The sequence below is a fragment of the Vombatus ursinus genome, unplaced genomic scaffold (assembly GCF_900497805.2).
Source record: "Vombatus ursinus unplaced genomic scaffold, bare-nosed wombat genome assembly UNPS02000582.1, whole genome shotgun sequence".
NCBI lineage: Eukaryota > Metazoa > Chordata > Mammalia > Diprotodontia > Vombatidae > Vombatus > Vombatus ursinus.
In genome coordinates this window covers 5417143-5439655 of record NW_020940360.1, presented here as the reverse complement: position 1 = coordinate 5439655, position 22513 = coordinate 5417143, and the positions used below count along the sequence as shown (strand labels likewise).

The 22513-nt window shown below is 38.1% G+C and overlaps 1 protein-coding gene and 1 pseudogene across 5 annotated transcripts in view; both read left to right on the top strand.

Annotated features, from left to right (window-relative positions):
• Positions 1-22513, top strand: part of UBE3D (ubiquitin protein ligase E3D) — a 202517-nt gene that overhangs the window by 148926 nt on the left and 31078 nt on the right. The window lies entirely within an intron of this gene.
• On the top strand, positions 1815-21060 carry LOC114037097 (annotated as a pseudogene).

Sequence of the window (22513 nt, the reverse complement as noted above, 5' to 3'; positions counted from 1 at the left end):
TTCTTTCTTTCTTTCTTTCTTTCTTTCTTTCTTTCTTTCTTTCTTTCTTTCTCTCTCTCTCTCTTTCTTTCTTTCTTTCTTTCTTTCTTTCTTTCTTTCTTTCTTTCTCTCTTTCTTTCTTTCTTTCTCTTTCATACCTTCTGGCTTCCCTGGCATCCCTTCAAGTCTCAGCTTGAGTCATATCTTCTTCAAGAAGCCTTTCTCAGTACTGTTCAACTTTAATGCTTTCCCTCTGAGGTTATCTCCAATTTATCCTCTATGTATCTTGTTTCTACATAATTTGTTATTGTTCAGTTATTTTTCAGTCGTGTCCAACTCTTCATGACTCCATTTGGGGTTTTCTTGGCAGAGATACTGGAGTGGTTGCCATTTCCTTCTCTGTCTCATTGTACAAATGAATAAACTGAGGCAAATAAGGTTAAGGGACTTGCCCAGGGTTACACAACTAGTAAGTGTGCCACCTAGATGCCACTAGGCACTATGCTAAGTGCTTTACAAACATCTAATTTGATCCTCACAATACCACTAGGTGATAGATGCTGTTATTATCCCCATTTTACAGTTGAAGAAACTGAAGCAGGCAGAAGTTAAGTGATCTACCCTAGGTTACACAGCTAGTAAGTGAAAAAATGTTATACAAGTTTATATGGTCAAGAAAATCCATCCCTTGTTGGTTGTCAACACTTGGGTAACAAGTCTTTTCAAGCTTAGCAAACTGGTCTTCAGACCCTGGATATACAGTTTGTCACCAAGGTATGATATTATGGTGACAAATCAGAATGGCACTTAGGTGAAAAGATCGCATATTGTTTACATAGTGTCTGAATTTATTTTGGTGGGTTTTTATACTTTCTCTTAGAGTGGTTAGGAGAGAATGAAATACTTATAAAGTGCGTGGTAACCGTAACCTCAGTGTATTATGTAAATACCAATGTGGCCCATTGAGGGGAAAAAAAAAACACAAATCACTAGATTTTGAAGTGGAAGACCTGAGTTTGAATCCTGGCTATGTAACTTACTCCTTGTATGACCTTAGACAAGTCACTTCATATCTGAATGCCTTAGTTTCCTTCTTTGTAAAGTGAAGGTTTTGTTTAACTAAATAACCTGCAAGATCCCTGTAGCTCTGAATCTCTGATCTTGTCATACTAAGTCATAATGATAATAGCAAAGAGTTCTTATTATTTATCTTTTCGAGTAGGACCTGGATTTGAATCCTGGCTCTGCCACTTACTCCTTCTGTGACTTCATTTCTCTCCCAACATCAGTTTTCTTGTCAGTAAAATGAGGAGATTAGATTTAAGTCTCTTAAGTTCCTCCCAGCTATAAAACTGTGAGTCTTTTCTTTTTTACTTAGAGTCTTTGTAACCTTTTACAAATCACCCTGTCTGATCTTCAGTATTGTCATTTGTAAAATGAATGGGTTGGATTAGATGTCCTCTCAGGTCTCTAAATTATAAATTTGAGAGTTCAAGTGGCTTTGCCATGTATCACCTATGTGACCTTGGGTGGGCCTCAGTTTCCCTATCTGTAAAATCAGGGAGTTGGACTATATCACCCCTAGTAGTTTCCAGCTCAAAGTCTGATCCAATGATTCTTTATGGTGGGCAGAACTATAAACAATAGTTTCAAGTTGCACATTTAGTTTTTTTTTTTTTTAGGCACTTGGGGTTAAGTGACTTGCCCAGGGTCACCACATTTAGTCTTTAGGTTAAAAAAAACAACAATAAACAACCCACTAAAGATCTTCAAAGACTGGGATACCACTTGTCAGGTACATGGGGGAATTCTTATTCAAGCATGAATTGTACTAGATGGCGACTGAGGTCTCCACCAAACTTGAGATTCTGTGTCTTTGTTGTGTCTTTGTGGTTTTTTATTCCACAGTCAAAGGGATCCCGTTGACATGCCCCCAAGTTCATTATTTCCTGCTGGTGCAGCATAAAGAGACTGTCAAAGAGGGTTAGATGAAATGCTTGAGTTCACACCCTTGCACCACCAGATGCTTACTGGAATTTACCTTTCCAAGCTCCTGCTGTATACCCCTCCTTTGGTGTCTTTGCCCCAGTGATTTGGGTGCTGCTGTGGCAACAAAAGAGGCCCCAGGTACATTACCACCATTTTGTGTTTTCTATGCAAATGCTTCATTTCCTCCCTCCCACCCCCTTACTTAGCTCAGACAGTTGAGAATTGATTGTACTTTTAGAGGCTAGAAATTTTAAGTTTTATGAAATGTTATATATAACTTGGGATGGGGGGAAAATGAGAACTAGCAAAAAAAAAATAAACAAAAAAAGCAATAAAGCATAGAAAGCAATATATTTGGTCATTTTTACCCAGAAGTAAGACTTCATGCCTGGGAGACACAAGCCTAAATAATGTTGTTTTTGTTGCACCAACCTAGAGCAATAATATGGTAAAAGTGGATTATAAGAGACCACAAAGAACGGTTATAACATTAGAAGCAGCCAGCAGGAACAGTTTGGTGAGTAATCAGTCTTACAGATTTCTGTTGAGAAACTCAAGTCTAGATAGATGTCCTCCATTAGAATCCTGAAAGTTAAATGTATACATACAGCAAATTTGTAAAATAGAGAGAGACAGATAGACAGACAGACAGACAGACACACACACACACACACACACAGAATTCTCAAAAATTATCGGACTATTCCAAATGTATGTCTTTCCGTTTTGATCTTTCTATTGTGATGATATGAAATAACATATGGAAAGCACCTAAGACACCAGCTGTGTAACCCTGGTCAAGTCACTTAAACTGTCTGCTTCAGTTTCTTCATCTGTATAAAAGAGATAATGATAGCAACTACCTTATAGAATTCTCGTGATGATCAAAATTGAGATAATATTTGTAAAGTGTTTAGCACAGTGCTTGACACATAGTAAGTGCGCAGTAAGAGTTTATTTCCTTCCTCTTTCCCTTTGCAAACCTTAAAAGCACTCCTCAGACTTTATATATATATAAAGTTTTACCTATATATAAATATATATATATATAAACTTTCACCTGTCCATCATAGACTTAGTGCCTTAGAATAATTATTTAGTTTTTTTATGTTTTTAATATTCAATTGATAATATTCAATTCATTTAATATTCAATTAATATGCAATCATATAAAAACTTTTAGCTCTACACACACACACACACACACACACACACCACACACACACACACACACACACACACACACACACACACACACACGCATTCATCACCATTCATAGACCCAAGAATGTAGTAGGAGACACTATTGAGAATATAAGTGTAGCATAAGGCTTGGCCCATATCTTTAGGGAATTTACAATCTCATTACAGATCAGGTGTGAAGCTCAGAAAGCAGCATTACAAGGCAGCCTGGCATTGGAAATAATATCTGGGTTCAAATCCTCTCTCAGTTAATTGTTGTCCATGGTGCCAGAGAAGTCACTTAAATTCTTTGAGCCTCATTTTCTTTATCGGTAAATTGGGAATAATTGCACCTGCTGCACTTACCTCACAGGGTCAGTTGCTGTGAGGATCACATGAGATAATAATATTTAAAGTACTTTGTAAATGTAAAAGCATTATATCTAAATACTAAAATGAGTAATCCTATTTCACAGCTAGATTTCAGCTTCCTTAAGACAGAGGCCATATTCTCCATGTTTTTGGTTTCATAGTATCTAACATAGGCCATGCTTTAAAATTTATTTAAAAATAAATGCTTTAAAAATTTTAAATAGGGACAGGTAGATGGCACAGTGGATAGAATGTTGGGCCTGGAATCAGGAAATTCTGCATTCAAATCTAGCCTCAGACGCTTACTAGCTGTATGACCCTGGGCAAGTCACTTAACCCTATTTGCCTTAGTTTACTCATCTGTAAAATGTACTGGAGAAGGAAATGGCAAACCACTCCAGTATCTTTGCCAAGAAAAGCCCAAAAGGGGTCACGAAGAGTCAGACATGACTGAAAACAGCAACAAAAATAAATGCTTTACAAACTGAACTGAATTGCAGGGAGCAAGTGAAATCAATATTATTTTCTACTTGACCAACATACCTTGTAACTTGCCTGCCCATCCATTAATGTCACTCATGAATGAATGTCTTTTTCTAAGACTGCTGTAAAGTATAATATTTTAGATTTGGTATGATGCAGGGTCAAGTTACTGTGCTATGGACAGTTCAACTCAGTCAGTTTAGGTCAGTGGTTGTCAGTTTGTCAAATTGGGGGAACATCTTTATTGTATCCCTTTATATTCCCTGTATATTCCTATGTTCCCCTCTAAAAGTGACAGAATTTCTGGCGTTTCACAAGCTTTCTCCCCTTCCCCCAACCCTGATACACAGCAAAAATGGTCCAGATTCACCCCAGGATGATGGTGGGGAAAAAAGACAATGTGGTAAGTGGAACAGACTGTTGGATTTGTAGTCAGAAGACCCAAGTTCAAATTCCAGTTCAGCCACTTATTACCATGATGTGTAAAAAATTTGAGGGACATAGTTTCTGGGTGATTAATCATTAATCATTAATCATCATTAATCATGCTAGTAGATAATTAATAAAAGGGGTCAGTGAAACTCTCAAATGCCAGAGACCCCTCATGTAAACCACTCAACACTTATACTTCCTTGGAATAGTGGGTTTTCCTGAGGATAGCAATCAACTCTGGTTAACAATGAGAAGAATGAATATTATAATGAGAGGTGGATCTATTCTAATGAGAGACTGGGAGATGAGACTTAGATTACTCTCCTCCCAGACTACCCCCAGCCTCAGGCCATCTAGACAAAGGATCTACCTCTACTCAGACCTGGGTGAGTGGAACACAACAGGGTAGAATTCTTTTTAGATTAAAATCTTGGTAAGGTTCTCTAGTTGGATGGGGTAACAATTCGAAGATTTCATCTCATCATCCTACCTGCCCTTCAGAGAACAAAGCTTTGACTTTATCTCCAAATGAGTAAGGGAAAAAATCCTGAATCTCCCCAATATTTGGTTATTTAATAATCATTTCTCTCACTACCATTGTTACCTTGGGCACACCCCCTCCCCTCAGTTTCCTCATCTGTAAATTAGGATACTGGAAAAAAATGACATCTCTGGTCTCTTTTCTAGCTTTAAATCTAAGCTTCCACAATCTCATGATAAAGAAGGTTGTAAAAGATGAGGTCCTAATAGAAAGGAATGGGAATATGAGGCAACAGCATTTTGAGATGGGGTACACCAGGGCACAACTAAAAATCAGGCAATCGATCAACAAGCATTTATTAAGCACCAAACTGTGTTCTAGGTGCTAGAGATTCAAGTAAAAAATGAAACAATCCCTGGCCTCAAGAATCTTATATTCATTCTATCAGAGAATATAATACATATACACATTTGTAGATATATAATAGATACAAGGTAAATACAAAGTAATTTTAGGGAGAAGGAATTAGTAGCTGTGATAATCAGGAAAGGCCTCATGTAGGGTTGCATTTGACCTGAGCCTTGAAGGAGGTTAGGGGATTCTAAGAGGTGATGGTCAGTGAGGAAAGAATGCATGCCAAGTTCTGTGGACAAGCTATACAAAGGAAATAGGATGTTGTTTGTGAAGATCAGTTTAGGCCAGTTTGGCTAGATTGTAGAGTACATGAAGGGAATGTGTGATTATACTTTAAAAGACAGCCTAGGTTAGAGCCAGTTGGCTTTCAATGCCAAATATAATAGTTTATATTTGATCTTAAAGGCTGTGGGGGAGATAATGGTGGTTGCTGAGGCAGGGAATGATATGTCAAGACATTTACTTTAGAAAAGAAAGGTAGGAGAAGGCCCTATATGTCCAAAAATATCAGTAGCAGTTCTTTTTGTGGTGGCCAAGAATTAGAAATTGATGGGATTCCCATTAATTAAGGAATGGTTGAACAAGCTATAGCATATGGTTGTGATGGGATACTATTGTGGTATAAGAAATAATTAGGGGGGATGGTTTCAGAAAAACCTGGAAAGACTTAAATGACCTGAAGCAAAGTGAAATGAGCAGAACTAGGAGAACATTGTACATAGTAACAGCAATACTGTATGATGATCAACTGTGAATGACTTAGCTATTCTTAGCAATTCAGTGATCCCAAACAGTTCTGAAGGACTTGTCACAAAAAATTGTCCACTTCCAGAGAAAGAACTGATGGCATCTGAATGCAGATTGGAGAATACTTTTTTTGCTTTCTTTGTTATTCTTGGTTTTTTGGTCTGAGTTTTCTTTTGCAACATGGCTAATATAGAAATGTTTTGCATGACTATATATAGATAATTTATATCAAATTGCTTATCTTCTCAAGGCGAGGGGAAAATAGGGAGGGAGGGAGAGAATTTGGAACTTAAAATTTAAAAAAACAAAATGCTGAAATTTTTGTTTACATGTAATTGAGAAAAAAAATAAAAATTAAATGTTAAGAAAAAAGAAAAGAAAGGCAGTGGTTGATAAAGACTGACCAGAGAAGAGGTAATAATGAAAAAACAAACTTCTCTTAATGTTGACACTCAACATCTGCTTAGAACTCACCTGTCGTCCCTAGTTTGAAAAACAAATGATTTAATACATTTATTTCTATTAATTTGGTTTGATTGCTAGTTAGGAAATATGTAACCCAATGGTGTTATAACCCATGGGTGTCCAGTGAATAAGATCTTGTAATGGGTTTCATCTTAGTGCCTCTACATTTTTGTTTTCCCACCAATCTTTGCTTCTACCACTGCAGCTAAATTCAACCAGCATTTATTGATTTTTTTTTTTTTTTGTGAGGGAATCGGTAATAAGTGACTTGCCCAGGGTCACATAGGTAGTGTCATGTGTCTGAGGCTGGATTGGAACTCAGGTCCTCCTGATTCCGGGGCCAGTGCTCTATCCACTGTGCTACCTAGCTGCCCTCAGCATTTATTGAGCACCTACCATGTGCCAAGCCCTCTAGGGCCTGGAAATACAAAGACATAATAAGTCTTTGCTCTCAAAGAGCATACATTCACATTTTGCACATAAAAACAAACAAACAAACAAAAACCCTAGGCTATAATGGGAAGACTTTTATGAACTAATACCAAAAGAAGTAAGCAGATGCAGAAAATAATATGCAAAGTAACTCCCAAGATGTAAATGGAAAGAACAAAAAACAAAAACTGAGTGGTGGAATTATAATGACCCCACTTGGCTCCAAATAAGGAGTGAGAAAATGCATCTCCCTCCCTTCTTTGCAGAGTTGGAGGACTAAAGTTACATGTCTTCTCCATTAGAATATAAGCTCCTTACCAACAGGAATTATTTTGTTTTTTGAAACTTGTATGTCTAGTGTCTACTACATCCGTTGATGTATTGATTGAACTGCAGTTTGCTTACTTTTCTGTATTCTTTGCTCCAGTGGGTGGCTGAGGGAAAAGTGATGATTTATTTGGAAATGAAAAATGTAAAAAACAAAAGATATCAATAAAACTTTTTTTTAAAATAGCTTATGACTCGACCAAGGTTATAGATATGATGGCCATATTTTTCAAATTCAGAACACATGGTCTGATGAAGGATATTTCTTCCTTTGCAAAGCCTTAGTAAAAGAACACTTTATTTTCTTGAAATTGGTACTCTGTTGAAAAACCTAGGACATGAGTAGGTGTTAGGCTAGCTGGAATTAAGAAAGTCAATCATTGAATGCTACTTCTACCCCTTAAATCCAAAAAGAGACAACATTATCTATTACAAAACCACTACAGTGGTACAGTATCTGGCACCTACTAAATGCTTAGTAAATGTTTATTGATTGGCTGGACAGGTAGTCAAAGTTTGGGTTCTAGTCCAGGCCCTTTTAATAATTAGCAGGATGATCTCAGTCAAGTTACTCAAATACCATTTCTTCACCTTTAAAGTAGGGGGTAGGATAGGGGATTTGGGCTAAATTATCTGTAAGCTTCCCTACAGCTTTGAAAGTCTGTGATTCTAAGTTTAATTTGGTGCAGAGGTTATTATTTGTACATACAGTTTAGTTTTTCAAAAGTTTCTCCTTCAGCATTTCAGTGAACCGATACAGCAAATGGAAAAAGAAAACCAAAGCATTTCAGAACAGTGTGGCTTCAATGTCTCAACACTCTAGAGATGCAATATTCTTTCCCCTCTGCCTATAACTCTAGTTTTGACATCCTTAATTGGATTCCTTGTGTCCCAATTGCTGAATCGTTTTGTGTGGTTACAGGTAAAACATTATGCTTCTTGCATAGGAAAAAGGCTAATTTTGTATCATCATCATTGTACCTACTTTGTGACAAAGCCTTAGTGTGTGTGTGTGTGTGTGTATGTGTGTAACTATTTTCCAGCTTAATAGCTCAAGGAAGAAGGCTATCCCAGGAGAACCAGGGCCATGGCATAACAATTTACTCATTGTACAATTGTCCTTCAGTGCTTGAGTGGAAAAGGAAAAATAGAAAATAGGAATGAATGTGGAAGGGAAGAGCTTAGCAGGGCTGACTGAGCCTGAAGGTCATTAATGACACTAAAAGGAATAAAAATAATGAAGTAGATACAGAAAACCCTTTTAAAAAAAATACTACATTTTTGTAGCACCTAACTAGGCATTGTGGTACAGGGTAAAAAATGGTTTCAGATTAGTGAGACATAAACTTTGAATGTGAAAGCTAGATAGAATAAAAGGGGATAGTTAAAGGAAAAAAATGATAAGAGGGTAGAAATCTTCTGAACACAGTTGAGGGAGGTGGAGGGCGAATAACTTGGATTTGGAAAGTGAAGAATGGATTCCAGCCCTTATCAGAATGTCAGAGCAAAGAAGAAAAAAAAGTAGGGCAATGAGAGCAGGTATTTAGACTAGAAACATCATTTCTCGGAGACATTTTGCCTGTCTTGAGGAAAGGAGAGGGTTGCTCTAATGAATCCAGGCATCTGGGTTTTCAGAGTTAGAGCATTAATTGAAGAAATGGATTGGGAAAAGAATGGTTCTGTGAAGAAGAAGGAGGAGAGGGAGAAGAGGAGGAAGGAGAAAGAGGAGGAATAAAAAGGAAGAAAAATGTTTCATATGTCACCTATATGGACTTTTTCTTTATTCTGCAGGTTGTTTAAAAATTAGGTAATTACTAATATGAATTCAGCTTTGTAAACATATACCTAACAGCTGCTTGATGCAAAGCACTGTGCTACATACAGTTGGTACTACAGGGAATACAGGACATGCTCTCTGCCCTCTGGATACTTGTTCTTTCAACAAGCATTTATTCCATACCTACTATGTGCCAGGTACTGGGCATAACAAAGACAAAAATGTAATAGCTTATTATAACAGCACTAAGATAAACATAAATAGTCATCAATTCAACAAATATTTATTAAATGCATCCTATGTTCCTTTCATTGTACTAAGGAGTGGGCATACAATTGCACAAAATGAAACCATCCCTGCTTGCAGATAGCTAATGTTCTTCTTTTTTTTTTGGGCGAGGCAATGGGGTTAAGTGACTTGCTCAGAGTCACACAGCTAGTAAGTGTTATATGTCTGAGGCTGGATTTGAACTCAGGTCCTCCTGACTCCAGGACCAGTGCTCTATCCACTGCACCACCTAGCTGCCCTGGGAGCTTATCTTCTAATGGGGGAAACAAATATGTATACAAATAAATATAAACATATATGCACATAGATGCAAAGTATTTTGGGGGTTGGGGGATGAACTAGCAGTTGTGGGGCTCAGGAAACGTTTCATATAGAAGATAGTATCTTGAGCTTCATCTTAAAGGAAAAGATATAAGGAAGGAGTGCATTTCAAGTATATGATTTGAAAACAAAACAAAACAAAAACGCAAAACCAAAAACCTGAAGGAAGGGTCTTAGCAGAGAGCTTAGGAACACAAAGTAAGGAGAAGACTTCATTGAGAGTCTGGCCCTTTGGCTGGGCCAGGATTTTGGTTGGTGGGAAACTGGGGCCAGAGAAGATCATGATGGGGAGGGAAAAGAATTCTAGGCAACAGAAAGAAATTGTGTGAGCAGACCTCATGGTGTGTGTTCAGAGGACGGTTAGTAATCCTGTTTAATGAGGACCTAGGGCATACCAAGACAAATTTGGGGGAGATCAGGATCAAGAAAGAGAGGTTTGAATTGGATTATGGAGGACCATGAATGCCATGCTAAAGAGTTTGACTTTTAGTTTATAGGTATTAAAGAATTTTTCAAGGCTTTTGAGCTGAGGAAGTGACATTGGCTTTGTATATTTCCCACCATGGCACAACGTATGTTTCTACACTTATCTTTTACCATGTGATCAATTTTCTTCTTTCTTCTTTCTTTCTCCTCTTTTTTCTCTTTCTTTTCTTTCTTTCTTCTCTCTCCACATAGGGTATCATACCCTTACCTGCCGGTGCTTTGCCCCAAGGGAATATAAATTTTAATCTCTGAAACTTTTTTATTTTCTTTTTTTTTTCTCATGAAGACCAGCTTTAACCCCAAATCACTCTGGTCCCAGACCAAGCCCTACTTGGTCACTGTTTGGGCCTTGATTGGCTCAGAATGAATGTAAATAATAATTGTTTCTGTTTTGACCAGAAACCTTGAGGTTCTTCCCCTCCCAGATCTATTTTTTAAGAGGCCATTCTTTGCCTCATTTTATTAAGCCTTAATTACTAATTGGGTGCTGCCTTAGTCAAACTGAGACCTGTTAAAGACCTTAGCTTGAAAAGGCTAAGGTTCCCCACCGCATCCTGGGATATCTCTAGTTGTCCTGATCCATATCTGTCCACTGGTCCCAGATGGCTCTGGAGGAGAAAGTGAGGCTGGTGATTTTGCACAGCCCTCTCTCACTTAAATCCATTTCACTTGCATGTCAGGGCATCACCACCCAGATATCATAGTCCTCTTTGAGAATGAAGGACAAACAGCATGTAGCATATGACCAGAGATCATGGTAACAAGGGACAGTGATGTTGAAAAATGCTTAACTCCAAGTGTCTTCCTTTAGTCTCCTTTCATGAATGGGTTTTAGGAATCTGACTATAGTGATGTACACATTTTGATAACTAAATAAAATGTACCTTCACATATGGGCCAAAGTCTGACTTAAGATTGTTTTGTTGAATGGGATTATAATTTAGGCTTTATACACATACTTTGTTGAGTTTAGGCTTTTAACAAGGGTGCTAATTCTGGCTGTGTATGTCATTCCAGAGAGTAGCATTAAAAAAAGAACTAAGACAACCAATTGGTTGTTGTCGTCATTGAGTAATGTCCAGTTCTTTGTGACCTCATGGACCATAGCTGTCCATAGGCAAAGAGCTTGGCAAAGATACTACTGGAGTAGTTTGCCATTTCCTTCTCCAGTGGATCCTTTTGTCAGACAGTCAGAGGCTAAGTGACTTGCCCCAGGGTCACACAGCCAGGAAATGTCTGAGGCTGGATTTGAACTCAGGCCTTTCTGACTTTAAGCCCAGTGCTCTATCTGGTGAGCCACCAGCTGCCTCTCAACCAACCGGTACCCTTTTAGAATGTTGAGTTGGAGGCAGGAAGACCTGACTTTGAATCCCACTTCAGACATTTAATGAGTTATATGACCTTGGGCAAGTCAGCCTTTTCAGTCTTGGTTTTCCCCATTTGTAAAATGGGTATGTTAACATCTATAGCATTTACCTTCATTGGGTTGTTATGAAGAGAAAAAGAGCTAAGGTATATAAATTAATTATTTTGCACATAGGGAATTCCTAGAAGAGAAAACTCCCTCTGCTAATGCAGATCAGAACTTTCTCTGCAATTTACAGAATTACAGAGTTGCCTGGGGCACTGAGAGATTAAATGCCCGGAGGGAATACCAGTGGTAGGACTAGAACCCAGGTCTTCCTGCCTCTAAGACCAGTTCTCTGCCTCTATGCCATGCTGACTCATAAAAAATTTAATGTGTTCTATAACTGTCAGCTGTTCTTTGCTATCATTATCTCAAAGCCTTGGGTTACTGGGATTTGGAAAGAAAGCATTTTTCTCTTCTATTGTGTATTCTTTCACTAAGTGGTATTCAGATGGACTGTGTTCTATAAGCCACGAGATAATTTACTTTTTGGCCATCTCCTACATTCAGACTGTGGGTGTCATCATGCAGAAAGAGGGATGACTAGGGAACACCAAATGAGTCAATGATCAAGTCTTACACCATAGTGATAAATGAATAGATAGTTTCACAAAATCCATTTGTGCTCCTTCTGATTTTTTTTTTGCCAAATGTTCTTGCTGTGACCTACTTCTATGGATGTGAAAAATGATTTTGTCATCCTTCTGTGACATTATGGCTGTAGTAAACTGTTCCCAAGTCTCTTGGTGTAGGTGGCATTACTGGGATAAGCATTAATTATTTTCAGACTGCTGATGCATCACCTCTGCAGGGTCTATATTTGTCTTCCAAGTGTGCATCATTGCTCTCTAATTATAGGTGATCTTGTGGGATTAGATTTTTCTGAGTTAAACAAACCAGGGTGACATGTGATGTACATTGAAGGATACAACTGAAGAATGTAAGTGAGCCATGGCCCTCATCAGACCTGAACTGTGCCTCAGTGGTCTTTCTCTTATAGGTGTTCCTCTTATTGTATTACCTTTGCCACCACGCTCTTTGACTCTTGTATGTTAACGTTAGATCTATAGAAGGCCCTTTATCGGCTAATATTTGAGCTTGAAAATTGTTGCTGGGACTTGTCTGTGTACTTTTGTGATTCTGTCAACATTATTTCACTTATATCTTTTTCCAAAAAAATAACAGTCACAAATAAAACATGCGTTGTTGGAGGATCTGTGGGAAGTCAGGCACATGTTTTGTTGGTGGAATTGGAAATTGGTCCAGTTTTTCTTGAAAACAATTTAAGTTTTATAGGAAAAGTTACTAAATTGTTTGTAACCATTGATGCAGTAATTAGTGCAATACCTGGCGCATGGTAGTACTTAATAAATACTTGTTGATGGACTATCATTTGATAGGTTGATTCCATTAATAGGGACATTGAAAAAGAAAAGTCTCACGTACCCAAATATATATAGCAGCCCTTTTTATGGTAGCAAAAACCAGGAGATAAATTGGATGCCCATGGTTGGGGAATGACTGAACAAGTTGTAGTATATGACTGTAGGGGAAATATTGTTAAGCCTTAAGAAATGACCAGTATTAGAAATTCAGAGAAAAAAATGTGGAAGATTTGTATAAACTAATAGCAGATCATAGAAAAAGAATCTAAAGAACAATATACACAGTGACTCCAATCATATAAATGAAAACAGCGCTAAAAGCATGCAAATTCAGTTTAAATGCAGCAACCAGTCTTGGTTCCAGTGGTCACATGATGAAACACAAATCTCTACCAGGAGTGGGAGGACTAGAGGCGTGGAATGTTGCAGATGTGGTTAGATGTGTGGTTCCTATGTCATTCAGTCTTCTTTAAAACTATTTTTATTTGTTATGGGGGAAAGTTCTGGGGGGAGAGATGATTTAGTGGAAAGTGAACATGGTGCTTAAAAAAAAAGGCACCAATAAAACCTTAAAAAAAAAATTACTAGATTGTGCTTTATCACCTAAACACACTCTGTACCAGGGAAAAGTAGGTTAGAAAAAGATGTGTTGGATTTGAAGGGCCTTGAGATGTCTCTGGTTCTGGAGATCGACCCTCTTGACTCCTGTCTTCTTGTGACAAAAGCTTTTTGCAATAACGGAGTGAAACAAACCCATGAGTGAGAAAGACTCTATGGTCAGACTTTGCACACTGAAAGGTAATGGGAGATCAAAGCAGAACTTTCCCCCAAGCTATGGGAATAAAAGTATTAGAGATCAGACCATCTTCTAGCCTTGTGTGTTTGATTACTGAATAGTAACCAAAATAGCATAATATACTATGGTGCTGAAGTTGGAGTCTGAAGAAACTGATTTGAGTCCTGACCGAGCAGCTTCCTGTGGAAACTTGGGCCAGTGCATCGCTTAATCTCCTTGGAGTCTCAGTTTCTTTGTCTGTAAAATGGGGACAATAATATTTACATTGCTTGCCTGAGAGGCTTGTAGTGAGTATAAATTAGTCAATCAATCAGTCAATCAACAAGCACTTATTATGTGCTAGATGAGACGCTACGCACTGATCTGAACAGGTCACCCTCCTACTCAATAAATTCCAGGTTCCCTGTTACCTCCAGGTTCAAGTACAAAATATTCTGTTCTCTCTTCCCATTTTCTTATACCTTACTCCCCAAAATGTGCTTTTTGATCCAGTGACACTGGCCTCCCAGCTGTTCCACAAACAAGACCCCAGGGACTCCACCTCTGGGCTCTGGACATTTTCTTTGACTGTCCCCTGCCTGGAATGCTCTCCCTCGTCTTGTCAGTCTGCTGGTTTCCTTTAAGTCTCAACTAAAATCCTAGCTTTTGACAAGAACCCCTTTCTAACTTCTTTTAATTCCAGTGCCTTCCCTCTGCTAATTATTTCCCATTTATCCTATATATCACTTTCTTTGTACATATTTGCTTGCGTATTGTCTCTTCCCCATTGGGTTGTGAGCTCCTTGAAGGTGGGGATTATATTTTGTATCTTTTTATATCCTTAGTGCTCCACACAGTATCCAACATGTAATAAATGTAATGAATAAACTTAATGTAATAAATAAACTTAAATGCTTATTGATTGACTGGGGATATCAAGTAAAAAAAAACCAGCATCTGCTCTCAAGTAGCTTACATTCTATTGTGGGTGACAGCATGTGTGTGTATGTTTTTCACACACACATATACACACATGTATGCACATAGACACATATGTGCCTGTACTCACACACATGTGCATATATTTACATATACACAATACACATATACATATATACACATACATATATGTGTATGTGTGTATGTGTATATATATATATATATACATATATGTATATATATATATGTGGAGAGAGAGAGAGGTGGCGAGAGAGAGGGAGAGAGAGTGAGTGAGTGTTATTTTGAGGGGTAAGGCACTAGGGAAAAGCTTCATGTATAAAGTCATACCTGATCTTAAGCTTTGAAAGAAACTAGGGATTATAGGGAGTGGAGGTGAGGAGAGGAGGTATTCTGGGTTTTGGGGGACAGCCCCTCTAAAGGCAAGGAGATAGTATAATGGAGTGAGGAACAGCAAGGCCATTTTGGCTGGAGTCAGAAATATGTCAAATGCTGAAAAAGTGGGTTAGAACCAGGTTTCAAAGGACTTTAAATGATAGAGGAGAACATATGATATTTTATATTCATACATACATACATATACACATATAGTTACACAGGGTGGCTTCATGAAAGATATCATATAAGAATTCTCCTCATTTCACATATGAGGAGACTGAGGGGTAGAGAGTTTAAATGCTTTGCTTCGGGTCATACAGCTAGTAGGTGTCCAAGCAAGGACTCAAAATCTGACCTTCTGACTCCATTGCCAGGATTCTATTCTCTATACCACACTGATAAAATGTTGAGTTACTTCCTCCTAGGTAATAGATTTTTTTAAATTAATTTTTTTTTTTTTGATGAGGCAGTTGGGGTTAAGTGACTTGCCCAGAGTCACACAGCTAATGAATGTTATGTGTCTGAGGCTGGATTTGAACTCAGGTCTTCCTGACTCTAGGGGCAGTGCTCTATTCACTGTGCTACCTAGCTGCCCCTAAATTTTTTTTTCAATTATCAAGCAGTAATATTTTTTCTGTCTCCTTTCTTCTTACACACACATACACACACACACACACACACACACACACACACAAAACACTTGTAACAAATGAGCATACTCAAGCAAAACAAATTCCCATATTGGCCATGTCTCAAAATGTGTCTCATTCTGCATATTAATTCACAACTAGATAGCCTATTTTAGTATATACTGTATGCCGTTCCTAAACCTCAAAACCATTTTAATACCATTTTAAAAATACCATTTAAAATTTTAAATTAACATTTTAAAAAGTCTTTTAAAAAGTTGGTAGAATGAATGCATCAAATCTCCACCATCCCCTGACCCCCCAAACACACACCCTACTGTGGAGTAGATGTTTTCCCAAAGGTACAACTGCACAGTCTGGTGTTGCTGAGTTTCCAAACAGAGTTTCACTAATGGGCTTCATTGCTTTTAGTCCTGAAGTCATGGAAAAGCTACTCAAAGGGAAGAGGCAGGAATACAATTTTGGAGTTAAAAGAGAGAAGTAGATATTCATCCATCACTTGATGTAAGAGCAATGTTTATTTTGAGGGAACTGAGGTTTCTAGTTTGTCCCATCATAAGTTAAAAATGAATGATAGTAAACAGAACAAGAAAAAATGGTCTTAACATTTAGATACATGGAAGAATTTCACAGACCGCTAGGTGGTGCCGTGGATAGAGCGCTGGCTCTGGAGTCAGAAAGACTCATCTTCCTGAGTTCAAATCTGGCCTCAGACACTTACTAGCTGTATGACCCTGGGCAAGTCATTTAAGCCTGTTTGCCTCAGTTTTCTCATGTGTCAAATAAGCTGGAGAAGGAAATGGCAAACCATTCCAGTATTTTGCTAAGAAAATCCCAAATGGGTTCACAAAGAGTCTGACACGACTGAAAAATGACTCAACAACAACAAAGAATTTCATGGCTGGCGTGGAGAGTTGTGGGGAGTATGGAAGGAGGAAATAGTTTCTCCTTCTCTGGTGAATTTTCACAACAGACTATTAACAGCCATCTCTCTTAGGTGATATTAGTGCAGTAACTCCTTAAAAGGGCAGCTCAAGATTCAGGTGAGACATATTGCTTCTGGACGTACCAGTAAATGTTAGGAATGGACCACGAGTCATTTGTAGAAAGACCCTATCTGTGTGAAAGACTGTCTTTGTGACCTTGGGGAAGTCACCTCTGTGGGCCACAATTTCTTCATCTGTAAAGTGACCTCTGATGTCCCTTCCAACTCTGGATTTATGATCTTTACCCACTGTTGTATGATGGGATGGTATTCTGTAGCTCAAAATTCCTCAAAGGAAGAAATATTGAATTAATTAAATTAATGTGTTACAGATTGAGGCAACACATTTATTAAGCATCTACTATGAGTCAGATACTGTGCTAAGCCCTGGGAAACAAAGAAAGGGAAAAAGATTGTCTCCACTTTCAGGAATCTCACAGTCCACTGGGGAAGACAACATACATATAACTATGTACAAATAAGGTAGATAGGGGTAAATGGGAGATAATCACAGAAGGAATTTACCTGTTTTCGGTCAGCTTCCAAGTTAATAAAGTTTAAGTGGATACCTATCAATTGGGGAATGCCTAAATAATGTGTATGAATGTAACAGAATATTGCTATGCTGTAAAAAAATGACAAAAATGATGAATGCAGAGCAACATGGTACACTTATATGAACTGATGCAGAGTAAAGTAAGCAGAGCCAAGAAATGACATTCATAGTGACTACAGTCATGTAAATGGAAAGAACTATCATAAAACAACTGAGAAGTGAATCTCATAAAATTACAAAGAGTAAATCCTGCCCTAAAGAAGACATGAGAGAACTTCCCTTCCCTCTTCCCCCACCGACTCCTTTGCAATGGTAAGAGGTCACGGGTGTTGGACATTGTATATTTTTTCAATATATTGATTGGTTTTGCTAGTTTTTTCTTTTTAAAAAAATATTAGTGTTATGATATGGTTTCTGGTAGGAGACAGGGAGAAGGAAACAGGAATTTAGGTGAAGTAAAAACAAAAGTTATTAGTAAATATTTTTTATAAAAACTAAATTTGTTAGTAGACTTCTACTTTCCAGCGAAGTGGCTCAGTGGATAGAGTAATGAACTTGGGGTTAGGAAGTCCTGAGTTTGAATCTTACCTCAGGTACTTAATAGCTGTGCTATCCTGGACAAGTCATTTAAGCTCTCTCAGCCTTAGTTTCTTTTTCTTTCTTCTTTTTTTCTTTTTCTTTTTTCTTTTTAGGCAGTTGGGGTTAAGTGACGTGCCCAGGGTCACACAGCTAGTAAGTGTCAGGTATTTGGTCTGAGGCTGGATTTGAACTCAGGTCCTCCTGACACCAAGGCTGGTGCTCTATCTACTGTGCCACCTAGCTGCCCCTTCAGTTTCTTTTTCTATAAAATGAGGATAATAATAGCACCCAACTTAGAGGGTTGTTTTGAGGATCAAATGAGATATAAAGCACTTTGCACACTTAAAGTGACATATAAATACTGGCCACTAGCACCACCACCACCACTACCACCACCACCAATACCACCACCGCCACAACCACTACTACCTGGTTGAAAATTTTTTTTTCCTGTATTAGGAATATAGTTGCTAGCTTGCTACTGTTTGCCAGAGTAACTTAGAGGAAAGGGTTAAGAGTATGTGCCTGGTTCCGTGCTAGTTAAACCTGTGGCTGTGTCTCTCCCCCTCCTCCATGGAACAGAGGAACCAGGGTGGAGATATTCCCAACTGGTTCTCAGTGACTATTGTTACATGCTGGAAGACGAGCTCGAGCCTTCATGTTTTCCTTTCCCTAACAGACTCTGTTCCATATGTACTTCATCAGACTTATCCCTGATTTTTCCCAGTGGTTGTTTGAACACTACCCTGAGACCAAGGTTAAATATCTAGGGTAAATTTGAAACATATACTAAAGTTGAGTTCTAGAAGAGGGAAAGGAGATATGGACAGAATGATTCTTAGAAAGAAGAGCAAAGTGTTTAAAATGTTTTTTAAAATTTTATTCCAAATAGCTTTTTTCCCCTCTCCCTTGACTTACTATATTTCTCAGAGACAAATGCCTTTTTCTTAGGAAGAAATTTGGTTCTAAATGATAAAAGGGTTAGTCAAATATGTTCTTTTGTTTTCCTCTCATTTCCAAACACGCTCCGAAGCCTATAGAGTGTTTTCCCCCAGAGAATCCAGAAATAACTCTACCTAATTAACTTGACAAGGGTACCAAACCACTTCGATTCTTTTTGAGGTGACTTGGAACCCCTACAGCCTCCTAACAACATGTAGTCCTGCATCTTCCTCCTGCCATGGTGAGGTGAGCATATTAGCAGCAAGAATTGGTTGTCACAACACAAGGCAGTGAGTCACCTGTATCATTCCGTGCCCAAGGGAGTTTCTTGGACTTTTATTCTGAAGCAGACACTTCTCTCTCCCCCTTTTCATTTTCCCCTTACTTATAGAGGATTGTTCTTGCTGATTAAAAAAGTTTGCTAGCTGAAAAGATCACTTTTCCCATCCTTATTTGCTGATAGCAGAATTTAGCTTTTTTTCTTTTGAACTCCAGTAGAAAAGAAAAGGACACAGTGAGCTGCTTCAGGACTTATCTCTTAGCTTTATCTTTTCCTGTCTCTAGAAGACAAAAAGGTTCATCTGGGAAAAGTTTGGGGTACTATTTTTTAAGCCAATAGTTAAGAAAGCTCTTTGACTTACTAAGATAGATATATATCTATATCTATATATAGGTATATAGATATAGATATATAGATATAGATATATATAGATAGATATATGTATATATCTATATATATGTGTGTGTGTACATATATATACACATATATGTGTACATATATATATATAATATGTGTGTATATGGATACATGCTGGGGCAACCTAATTACCTCGGTCCTCTTGTCTAATTTTTGACATGGATGGAGAGCGGAATCCTGGCATTGTAGGAGTTAGAACAGAAGGGACCTTCAAGATCTTCTAGCCCAGGATTCTTAACCTTTTTTAGTGTCAAACACCAGACCCTTTGGCAGTTTGGGGAAGTCTCTGGACTGCTTGGAATGATGTTTTTAAATGCATAAAATAAAATACATAGAAAGAAAGCCAGTTTTGTGAAATACAGTTATCAAAATATTTAAAAAAAGAGTTCATGGATCCCAGCTTGAGAACCCCTGATCAAGTTCAACTTCCCTGATTTTACAGTTGAATTTCTTGCCTAAGATCATACTGCTAGTTAGTGGCAGAGCTGCGAACTGAACTCTTTATGTTCAGTCATTTTCAGTCATGTCTCACTCTTTGGGGTTTTCTTGGTAAAGATGCTGGAGTGGTTTTCCATTTCCTTTCTCTGGCTCCTTTTACAGATGAGGAAAATGAGTCAAACAATGTTAAATGACTTGTCCAGGGCCACATAGTAAGTGTCAGAGGCCAGATTTGAAACTCAGGAAGATGAGTCTTCCTGACTCCAGGCCGGGTGCTCTGTACACTGTGGTGCCACCTCGCTGCCCCCAAACTCTTTAAGTATGACCCCATATCCAGCTTTCTTTCTACTGTGTCAGGCTAGTGGTGGTGATCATGCTGGAGATTAATGGGAAGATGATGTTTGAGGTATGTATGTGTGTCTACCTGAGGCAACTAGATGGCATGGGGATAAAGTTCTGGACCTAGAGTCAGGAAGACCTGAGTTCAAACTGGGCCTTCTCAGCAGAAGGTGATATTTAAGTTGAGTCTTGAAGAAAGCCCAGAATTTTAAGAGTCTGAACAGTTTTCAACACTGGCTGAAGTGATTTTCTACTTCTTGATTCAAACCAAGCAGGTTGAAACATTTCTGGCTAAAAACTGTCTAATTTTGCATCAGATCATCTTTGGACCCTTAAAGAATATGGTAAGGAGCCTTCACCTAGTGCCAAATGGTTCCTTGAAGAAGAGTATGATTGTAGAGCAGATCTGAGCAGATTTTGTTACTCTACATCTTAGTGAAAAGAAAGCCACTTATTTTTGGGAGAGAATTGGGAGCAGAAGTCTCTAGCATGATGGTCAGTAAGACAGACATTGATGATTAATCAGCTTATAGATATGGAATGGAGATTTGGAGTGACATCAGGAAGCAGTGAACTGTAGAAATTGGGAAGTGTTTTTTTTTTTTTTAACAATTGAGATTCCTGGTTCAAAAAGGAAACCAGAACTAAAGTATGTATATAGTTAACCCTACCTCAGTTCTTTAGCTTCCTGAAGGAGATGGAACTTGGGCAATCCAGCATGGAGTGTTTCTGCTGCAGGAGAAATAAGAAGGCTCAGAGGGATAACTTACTTATTTTTGTGGCCAGCTCTGCATAGCTCAAGGGCTAAGGTATTCCCAGAAAATGCTGCAGCTCTGTACAAGAGAGCCCAATACAATCACTGCATAAACTCAAGATTCATGAAAAAACTAAAAAAAAAAAAAATCAGAAATATTTGAATCATAGTGGTCCTACTTTTGAGAAAGGGAAAAAAAATGGAACCAGTTTTGACATTCCTCCTTTCCCACCTTCCAGAACCCTCATTTCTCAAATTCTCAGATTTCAGAACAGAGTTAATGGGAAATTAGGAAGGGGACCCTACTATCAACATCTTGAGAGTCAGCATCTGAAATAAATTTTTAAAAAATGTATTGATCATAGTTAGGGGATTCTATCATATGAAATCTCATTTTAATGAGGTGCCTGTATGTAAACCCAATATATCTCTTCTTTCAAAGCCTTCTGTTCTTTGGAGGCATTGACTCTTGTCATTCCTTTTGCATTTACTCTGTGATGGTTGACATCTTTTGAGCCTCCTTAGGACTCTTTTCGTTGACTTTGTTGCCACTGAACAGAATTTTGTCGTATCAGTATGTCCAGATTCAAGAAGAGGGCTTGAAAAAACAAAGTGGGACTCAGAGATTTATTAGCCCTGTTATTCTAGGCAAATCATTCAACTGCAGTCTGTCTCAGTTTTATTTGTAAAATGGGGATAATAATAGCACCTAACTCCCAGGTTGTCATAAGGATAAAATGAAATAAAACACTTTGCAAACCTTAAAGCATTGTATAATGTTAGCTATTGTTATTACTGTTATTACATACGTACCTGTGATAGAATATGGATATAAATATATGTTTTTAATGTAGTAGAGAGGCAGGAATAATTAGAGATCATAAGCTCCTGGAGCTTAATGGCCATAAGTTATTGATCATTGTTTTCCACTTGTGCCTAGTATGTGCTTTTCTTGTAGTAGGTACACAATGTTTGTTGAATTGAAAATGAAAGGATCACTTAAACAGGACCAAAGTGGAAACGTGTCCTGTCCCTCTCCCTTCATGCCTTAACAAATTCATAACTATGCCACAGAGCAAACAAAAACAAAAACAAAAACCCAAAACAAACAATAAAACAAAAATTTTCGAAGTACTGACCTGTCTTTTCACTTGGGGTGTTCTATTAATTTTTTTCTATATATATTTTTCTGTATGTTCTTTATACAATGGCAATATTATATTGACTTTGCTAATGTAGGCTTCAGGGCAAAAGGGACAAGAATCAGCAGAGCCTAACCCTACCCCATGGCCCATAGCCCCTTTACTTTGTAGGGAGTCTTACTGCAAGTCTACCATAGTACCTCCAACTTGACCATCCCCCATTCAGTAGATTTGCTCCAAGTCCATTTTTTCATTCATTTCCTTCATTTCCTTGTAAAGCTATGATAGATCTAACCAGTTTGTGACATCCCTCCTTTCCTACCTCCCTTCACCTCCTCCCCTCAATAAACTGG